A 9,307-nucleotide genomic window follows, 5' to 3' on the forward strand; every position below is an offset into this window, starting at 1 on the left:
ACTTTCCCAGGATGAGCAGAGGACAATCTGGTCCCTAGGCAAGGTAGGGACCCAGCAACATTATCAGATTTGAGGAGTGCTTAGGAAAGTCTCTTTTCCCCCAAATAGCTCCTCTACTATCATCATTTATGCCTGAAATTTCAATCCGTATAGATTGCTTTAAAACAGACATTACAAATTCAAATGCTTTTAGAGACAGGCAAATAATAAATGACAGCTGCAGGAATGTTTACCCAATGTTGCTAACTCTTACCATTTTTCAAGAGATGACAGAAATCTGGATTTGTAAAAATATATATACATATATCTCCCATTTTTTAAAAAATGAGGCAATTCATTGAAATGCTTTTAACACACTGTCCAGGCAAATGAAACTTGTCTGCAGGATGGAAATGTCCCTTTCCAAAATGCAAATGTCCCTAGAAGTGGCCAACAGACGATTTCCTCTTTCTCAGGTCTCTGTAGGAGCATTTGCCTCTTTCTACAATCCTGATAAATCCTCTGCTTTATTCACAATTCTTTCCCTCAATTCTGCTGCTTGCTGAGCTTCTGTTTTCTCTTTTTCTTGACACATTTCTTCAAAGAACACTTTAAATTTGCTGCTTCTAGCCCTCACCACCCGCTGTGTATTTCACTACTTACAATATGGCTTTTGCCTTCACCTTTTTGCTAAAAGTATTCTCTCTAGTCTAAGGTCACTAATGACTCACGATTGGCAGACACATTTACCTGTCCCCAGCTCTCGTTGCCCTGCAGCTCTCCATAGCACTTGGCATTGTCACCCATCCCCTTAGTCATGATCATTACACAGTAAGGGAGAGTAAGTGGCTCTAGGCTGCTGGAGATCAGAAAGAAGTGGGATCCTCAGAGTGGATCTGAGGGTGCAAACAGGAGGTAGGGGAATGCAGGCAATAGGGTCCACTACAGTCTACTGGGAGAAAAGTGATATGCTAAGGCTGAGTTCAAAAGAAGCACGTCTAAAGCAGTTCAGAGTTGGAGTTCTGATCTGGAAGTTTCAGGTCCAAGAGAGAAGATATAAGCCTGTATGCCTAGCACAGAAAACACTAAATAACCATTTACAGAACAGAAGTGGTCTTCACCACATCCCCTCACTATACTCTGGACCCGATGCAGAAACAGAAGCAGATCTTGCCACTGGGTCCAAGACTGGGGATGGAGGGGAGGAATTACAGCCAGGAGCCAGGGCTCAGGCAGAGGAAATCAGGGGTCAGACCCCGCAACATGCATACCCTAAAGCTCTCAGCAGAATGTTGGTGAATACTGCCATGCTGATGGGCACCCTCTCCTGCGGAGGGGACTCTGGGAGAAGCTGGAGTTAGACAGCCTCAAGTTCCTTTAATCAGCTGTGGGAGAGGAGTGGGACGACAAGAAAACACTCGCATGTGTGCACAGAAAGGTTGGGAAGGGACAGAGCAGTTCACCAATGCAGACCCTTTCCTATATCAAGGATGGATAAAGAGCTACCTCGAGGCTTCTCCCATTGCCATTTCTTCCTTCTCTAAATCCTTTTCCTCTCCTGAGACTCTAAACAAAGGAAGAGTTCCCAGCTTGAAACTTGTCACTTTCCCTCTGGTCCATCCTGCCAATTCTTCTCTATACAGAGTTCTCAGATCCCTGAACCCACCCTAGCCTCCCTGGGTCAGAATCTTTAAGGCAGAGAGTTTGTTAGAAATGCAGAATCACAGACTCGCTGAAACAGAGTTGGCATTACATTCAAGTCTGAGATGCCCTGCTCTGGGCTATCCTTCACCTTACTGTCAGGTTAATTTTCTGAGTACAGCTTTAATCATGTCACACCTGTTAAAAAAGAAACAACAGGCCCCAAATGGAGTCACTTGTGCTAAGCCCCACATCAGCAAACCAAGGCTTAATACTTAACTTAATTGCAGTTACAACCTCTCCCAGGAATGTAGTCTTAACTGGTCAGTATAGAATTTTATGGTCAGCTCCAATGAGGTAATCTGCCTCCTTCCATCCCCCATAGGTAAGTTACCTAAGCCTGAAACAATCCACTCTTTTCCCCCTTCTGCCTATAAAAGCCTTCCATTTTGTACAACTCCGTGGAGCTCCTTTCTACTTGCTAGATGGGATGATACCTGATTCATGAATCATTCAATAAATCATTCAGTGAAACCAATTAGATCTTTAAAATTTACTCAGTTGAATTTTGTTATTTTTCACACACCCTTGCTCAAAATCTTCAGGGTTTCCTCATGGTCCATTAAATAAAGTATATACTTTTTACCATGCCTTTTAAAACCTTCTACAACCCCTACTACCTTTCAGATTCCTGACCCCCCAAAACCATCTGTGAAAACGATGAGTCAGTCAAATTGAACTCCATCCTCTTCCTTCACCTGGTCCAGAGTATGGAGAAGAGGTGGAGATCAGTTTTGTTCTGTAAAAGTTTAGTTAGCACTTTCTGTGTGCTCGGCATACAACCTGTACCTTCTTTCTCCTGGGCCCGAAATCACAAAATCCTCACCTTTTTTTTTTTTTTTTAATTTTATTTTATTTATTTTTTATACAGCAGGTTTTTATTATTTATCTATTTTATACATATTAATGTATATATGTCAATCCCTATCTCCCAATTCATCCCACCACCTCCCACCCCCCTGCCACTTTCCCCCCTTAGTGTCCATACTTTTGTTCTCTACATCTGTGTCTCTATTTCTGCCCTGCAAACTGGTTCATCTCTACCAACCAAATCCCCACTTTCTTGCCTTCGCCTTATTTTCCTCTGCCTGATGAGTCCTTCTTTCCCGCCATGTCTTTGCCTACTGAAATCCAAGGCCAAAGCCGAATGCCGGCTCTTTCAACAAGCCCCATGTGTTACCTACAAGGCAGAGGTTACCTAGGCACCCAGTGTGGCTCCAGTCCTGTCTGTGTATGTCCTTAGGAAAGGTATTAACCTCTACAAGTCTCAGTTTTCTAATCTAAAAATTAGTGATCCTAAAACCTACTGGCAGGGTTGTTGTAATGAGTAAATAAAATCGGGTCTCTCTTTTTTTTTAAATACATTTATTTTATTTATTTATTTTTGGCTGCATTGGGTCTTCATTGCTGAGTGTGAGCTCTCTCTAGTTGCGGCGAGTGGGGGCTACTCTTCCTTGCAGTGCGCGGGCTTCTCATTGGAGTGGCTTTTCTTGTTGTGGAGCACGGCCTCTAGGCATGGGGGCTTCAGTAGTTGTAGCACGTGGACTCAGTAGTTGTGGCTCAAGGGCTCTAGAACGCAGGCTCAGTAGTTGTGGCGTATGGGCTTAGTTGCTCCGTGGCATGTGGGATCTTCCCAGACCCTGGCTCGAACCCGTGTTCCCTGCATTGGCAGGCAGATTCTTTTTTTTTTTTTTTTTTGCGGTACGCGGGCCTCTCACTGTTGTGGCCTCTCCCGTTGCGGAGCACAGGCTCTGGACGCGCAGGCTCAGCAGCCATGGCTCACAGGCCCAGCCACTCTGCGGCATGTGGGATCTTCCCAGACCGGGGCACGAACCCATGCGCCCTGCATCGGCAGGCGGACTCTCAACCATCTGCGCCACCAGGGAAGCCCGGCAGGCAGATTCTTAACCACTGCGCCACCAGGGAAGCCCCAAATTGGGTGTCTTTTTGAAGCAACCTTCCTCTTTGCAAAAAAACTTGGGAAATGAATTAATATAGCAACGTGCCCAGCCCTGCGTCTTCTCCTTCATTCCATTCCTCCCTGTCCCCAATGTGTCATATGCCTCTCTTGGGAGTCCTCCAGCACTTTGGACATCTTCTAGGACAGTTATATCATGTCACCTTATGAAATGCAAATATCACCATCATCTTTGAAATCTAACAAAATTAATTCAAGTTTCCTACTTTAATCCTCTAGGAAGTCCAATGCTCTTCTATTTTTGCAATGCTCAGGATGTATGTTCTGCTTTCCACTGGTTCTGAGTTCTCTAATCCTAATTACATCTCACGCTTCGTGAATGTTTAGCCATTTTACCCGAAGCAGACGTGGAAAAGCTTCGTTTCTTTATTCACCCTTCACACTAACTCCTTCCCCGCTCCTCCCCAAAACTAACCTTTGGCATCTGTGATGAATGTCAGGCTTTACCAAAGGTTTAAGGGTGAAGGCAAGGTACATTAAAGCGAAGCAAGCAGTTTATAATGGAATACGAAAGTCTCGTTTACAGGTTCCCTCACGGCCCTGCCTCTGGAATTGCTCGCTGGCCCCCCTCCCCATAGCTCCAGCCTCCCCATCTGCTGCCGGGGCTGTCCTCACATCTCCCAGCTGCTTCCTAAGGCCCTTCTCCGGCCCCCAAACCTCTAGTTCGCTTCCTATTGTGCAGAGCAGTTTAGCTTTCCGGTCCAAACTCCAAAGTCTCATTAATGTGCTCTGCTGAAAAAAACCCTTCCTCTCTGACCCTTGAACAGCTTGGAAGACCTGGCAGAAGCTTTAGAATTTGCCTTTTTCTTCTTTTTTTTTTTTGTCTCTCTCTACCACTTACTAATCCCTATGAGTGAAAGTAAGTCTACAGCCATTTGTTTTCTCAGTGATGTGAGTAACAACAACTCTCTCAGGGAGGCAAAGTTGCTACGGTATATTGTTCTGAATAATACATTTATGTAAATTTGTATGGAACTTGTGCCATAGTCATTTCCTCTTAGTAGACTCTAAAGCTCTTGAGGGTGGACAGTGTCTTATTCATTTTGTATCCTTTGCAAAGCTTGGCACCGCGCCTGGCAGGGAGTGGGCACTCAACAATTGTTTAGTTGAATGGACTTAAAGGTTGACTTTCTAACCTCTTGACTCCTCTCAGGGCTGTTAAAATGAGAGATTAGATGTGTACACCAAATACCTTAGTCACTGTAGACTGAATACCTTTTTCACCTTCACCAAAATTTAAACAAGTTTCTAGGGAAAAGGTAATATATAAAAAAAATTAGTATGTAGTGAATACATATAATTACCAGCATTTATATTCTATTTCCATTGCTTTTTAATGTGAGATTAATGCGCCTCCACCCTCAGTACCAGTGCCTCTGGACCATATTCAATTGAAATAAGCCACTAAAACATGCAAAAGTTAATTGAATGCATTTTTAATGGGATAGAGTGGCAAGCAATCACGACAATGAAAGTTTCATTGATATCATTTCCAACGTGATGTGAATCTTTAAAGTTATTTATTTATTTATTTTTATTGAAGTATAGTTGATTTACAACATTATATTAGTTTCAGGTGTACAACATAGTGATTCAGTATTTTATAGATTACACTCCATTTAAAGTTATTACAAAATGATGGGCTACATTTCCCTGTGCTGCACAGTATATCCTTGTAGCTTATTTATACATATACATTTTATTTTATACATAGTAGTTTGTACCCTTTAATCCCTTACCCCTCTTGCCCCTCCCCCCTTCCCTCGCCCCACTGGTAACCACTAGTTTGTTCTCTATATCCGTCTGTTTCTGTTTTTTTTACATATATTAGTTTGTTGTATTTTTTAGATTCCACATACTAGTGGTAACGTAGAGTATTTGTCTTTCTCTGTCTGACTTATTTCACTGAGCGTAATACCCTGTAGGTCCATCCGCATTGTTGCAGATGGCAGAATTTCATTCTTTTTTCTCTCTTTTTTTTTGGCTGTGTTGGGTCTTTGTTGCTGCGCACGGGCTTTCTCTAGTTGTGGCGAGCAAGGGCTACTCTTTGTTGTGGTGCGTGGGCTTCTCATTGCAGTGGCTTCTCTTGTTGTGGAGCACAGGCTGTAAGCATGCGGGCTTCAGTAGTTGCGGCACATGGGCCCTAGAGCACGTGGGCTTCAGTAGTTGTGGCACGTGGACTCAGTAGTTGTGGCACATGGGCTTAGTTGCTCCACAGCATGTGGGATACTCCTGGACCAGGGCTCGAACCCGTGTCCCCTGCATTGGCAGATGGATCCTTAACCACTGCGCCACCAGGGAAGTCCCTCATTCTTTTTTTTGATTGAGTAATATTCCATTGTATATCTATACTACATCTTCTTTACCCATTCATCTGTTGATGGACACTTAGGTTGCTCCCGTATCTTGGCTAACATGATGTGAATTTTAAATATTATTAATTGCATGTAAAATTCTTTATTAAAGCTACCTGTTAACTATCAGTTATCAGTATGTATTCACAGTACATATTTTTAACTCCTCAGAGAAAGAGAGGAGAAACGTAGTTTGATGTTTTGTCAACATAAATTGAAAAGATCTATCTACAAGAGTAAATCTTTAAGTCTTTTTGGTAGTTGTTCTATACGTTTAATTAAGGGATAAAAACAACAAAAATTTGCTGGGAAGGCACATATACCACATTTTCTTCTTTCTTGGTCTTAACAGTTGGGGGAATTCCCTGGGGTCCAGTGGTTAGGGCTCTGTGTTTCCATTACAGGGGGCACAGTTTTGATCCCTGGTCAGAGAACTAAGATCCCACAAGCAGCGCAGTGCAGCCCCAAAAAAAACTATTTGGAATGTTCTAAATAAGCCATAAGAATTCTTTGATAAATGGAGATTTTTTCTTCTAGAATTAATTCCAATCTTTTCATTGATTTCTTAGGAACTCAGAACATGGTTTTTATTGCCACAGATTTCCTTAAAATAGCTAATTAGTTCCATGGGCTTACAAAGTCTGATTGCGTTTGATAGGTTATGTCACTCAAACACTTAGATTTTAATTTAAAAATTCAAAATCCCAATGTGTCTACATGGGTTTCTCTTCTGAATAGTTAGGTGGCTTCAGGGTGCTCCTCCAGCTATGCCACATAGCAGGAAGAATGGCTAATAGTAACCAAGTATGTAGAAGGTTGTCTTTGAAACATCAGTATTATTACACAGTAAGGACTGCCACTGTACAAAAAGTTAGATTACTTATCCACCTAGGGGCATCCACAATTTACAAATGGATTGCTGTATTTGCAAAATCAGATTGGTTTTCACAAAGCAGCTTTAATAATCACAGAAATAAAGACAAAACAATGGGGATTATCCTAGAGGTTATCTAATTCCTGGCACATTGATAGGAATTCAAAGCTTATGAGAGAAAAGAAAGATGAGTGGTAATGTTATAGTCATGCAAGACTTTAATACTAATATTTTGTCAGTTCAAACAGTTATTTTTGTCATTGGTAATTATAACCATTAAACAAACATTTATTAAATATTTATTTTTAAAAATATATATATATTAAAAAAAAAGTACTTATCTAGTACCGACTATGAATTGATAGGTTGCTCTTTCCCCTAACAGGGATTTTTGGTCTGATATCTAGAACCATTTCCTCTGTTGGGGAAATACCTACAAGATAATTCTTGAGCTGAGATTGTGTAAGTCCCTTATCAAATGCTCTCTTTCAGTACTTTGCAATGATCTTCAGAAGCTTCTGTTTGTAGCTGTTTTTCTGTCCCCCCATGAGTACAGAGGCTCTTATAGCTTGCTCAATGTAGCTTTTATTTTCAACTATTATTTTCAAACCAATTAAAAGTAGAGAGGCCTTACGTACACGTGGGGTAGGCAGCCATCCCCGTGGTAAAATTTGAGATTAGAAAGCATAATGGTCGCCATATTATGTTTCAAAGCACCTACTTGTATTCCACAGGCAAAGCACTAGAATTTGGCCATATTAGGAAGGCCACTTTCTCAACAGCGAGGCATCAGCATTACCTTGTGATGATTCTTGTTTTCAGTTACTGTTAGTCTGCTTTTTAATTATCGTAAGTGTATTATTAAGTATGATTATGATTCATTATAAATGACTTTTAATTAAGTACATCATTGTTAATTTAGTGTGTATCATTATATCTTTGCATCAGTTTTATTTCAGGTTCATAATTTTCTGATAAGCCACTGCCAAATGACATGTACTTCTGAAAACACCCCAAATGTGCTGTGTGGTAACATTTAATCCATTATATGCACCCAGTGAATCTACACTATTTAAATAACTTTCATAACACTAAGTTAAGTATAATAATTTACTCTGTTATTTTATAATTTATATATTATTGTCTTAGGATATATGTTATATACCTGTTTTTATGCCTCATAAAATAAGCTAAATGTTTCAAGCTAGATGTTTACTGTAGCTTTTTTATTCTCTCCAATTTTTTATTATCAAACAGTTCTGGGACTTCCCTGATGGTCTAGTGGTATAAAATCCACCTTCTAAGGCAGGGGACGTGGGTTCAATCCCTGGTTGGGGAACTAAGATCCCACATGCCGTGGGGCAACTAAGCCCCCGTGCCACAACTACTGAGCTCGCACGCCTGAACAAGAGAGCCCTCATGCCACAAACTACAGAGTCCATGAGCCCTGGAGCCTGAGCACCACAACTGGAGAAGAGAAAACCCACACGCCACAACTAGAGAGAAGCCCGCGCGCTGCAACTAAGACCCAACACAGCCAAAAAAGGAAATAAATAATAAAAAAAATTTTTTAAATAAAAGTTCTTTTTTCACTGGGAAAAAATTGGTCCAGTGAAGCTGTGCACTCATACAACAGTGGGGAAAACATTAAAGCACAGACTTTGGGGCCCAACATGCCATGGATGGAATCCCACCACTATCACTTCACGTGTGTGGACTCCATCTCTCTAAGACTTAGATCCTTCATACGTGAAATAGGAATAATAACACTTCCTTTGTAGAATAATTGTAAGGCTTACCTAGCCCAAAGCAATCATTCAATGAATAGCAATTATTATTATTATGTATGTGCAATGAGAGTAAGTGATGGAGTTTGTCTTTCCAGGCCTTGGGAGGCAGATGTGGTCAGAGAATTAAAATCCCACGAGCAGCGCAGTGGGATAAAGCCAGGCAGACTCTTCTGGAATTGATGGGCAGGATCTGTGTGTTACAGCTTAGTTTCAAGATAAGAAAGTGGGCACAATGTCCCTTTTGCTGACTTGCATTTTGTAGGGACCCAGGAAGCTGAAAGAAACTGCCGTGATATCCCAGCAGGAACTTCTGATCTTGCACAGATATGGTAACGCAAGTTTCTATTTAGCTTTAAACAAGTTAATCTGTAATTTAACCTTGTGTGGGTGATGGAAACCCCCTTCCCGTCGGTTGGATGAGACATTTCAGGATATGCAAAGGGTTCCTTTCAAACCATACCAGGTGCTCAAAGGGACAAGTAAAGGTGTGTCTTATGCCCACAGATCTGAGCTCTCATAGTTACCTGATGCAGCGGCTTACCCAGGGCCTGGTTTTAGAGCAGAATACAAGTTTTTTAGAGCAGAATACAAGTTCTTTCCACCTTTAGAACAGAATTGAAGGTCTTTTTCT

The sequence above is a fragment of the Orcinus orca genome, chromosome 12 (genome assembly GCF_937001465.1).
Source record: "Orcinus orca chromosome 12, mOrcOrc1.1, whole genome shotgun sequence".
Lineage (NCBI taxonomy): Eukaryota > Metazoa > Chordata > Mammalia > Artiodactyla > Delphinidae > Orcinus > Orcinus orca.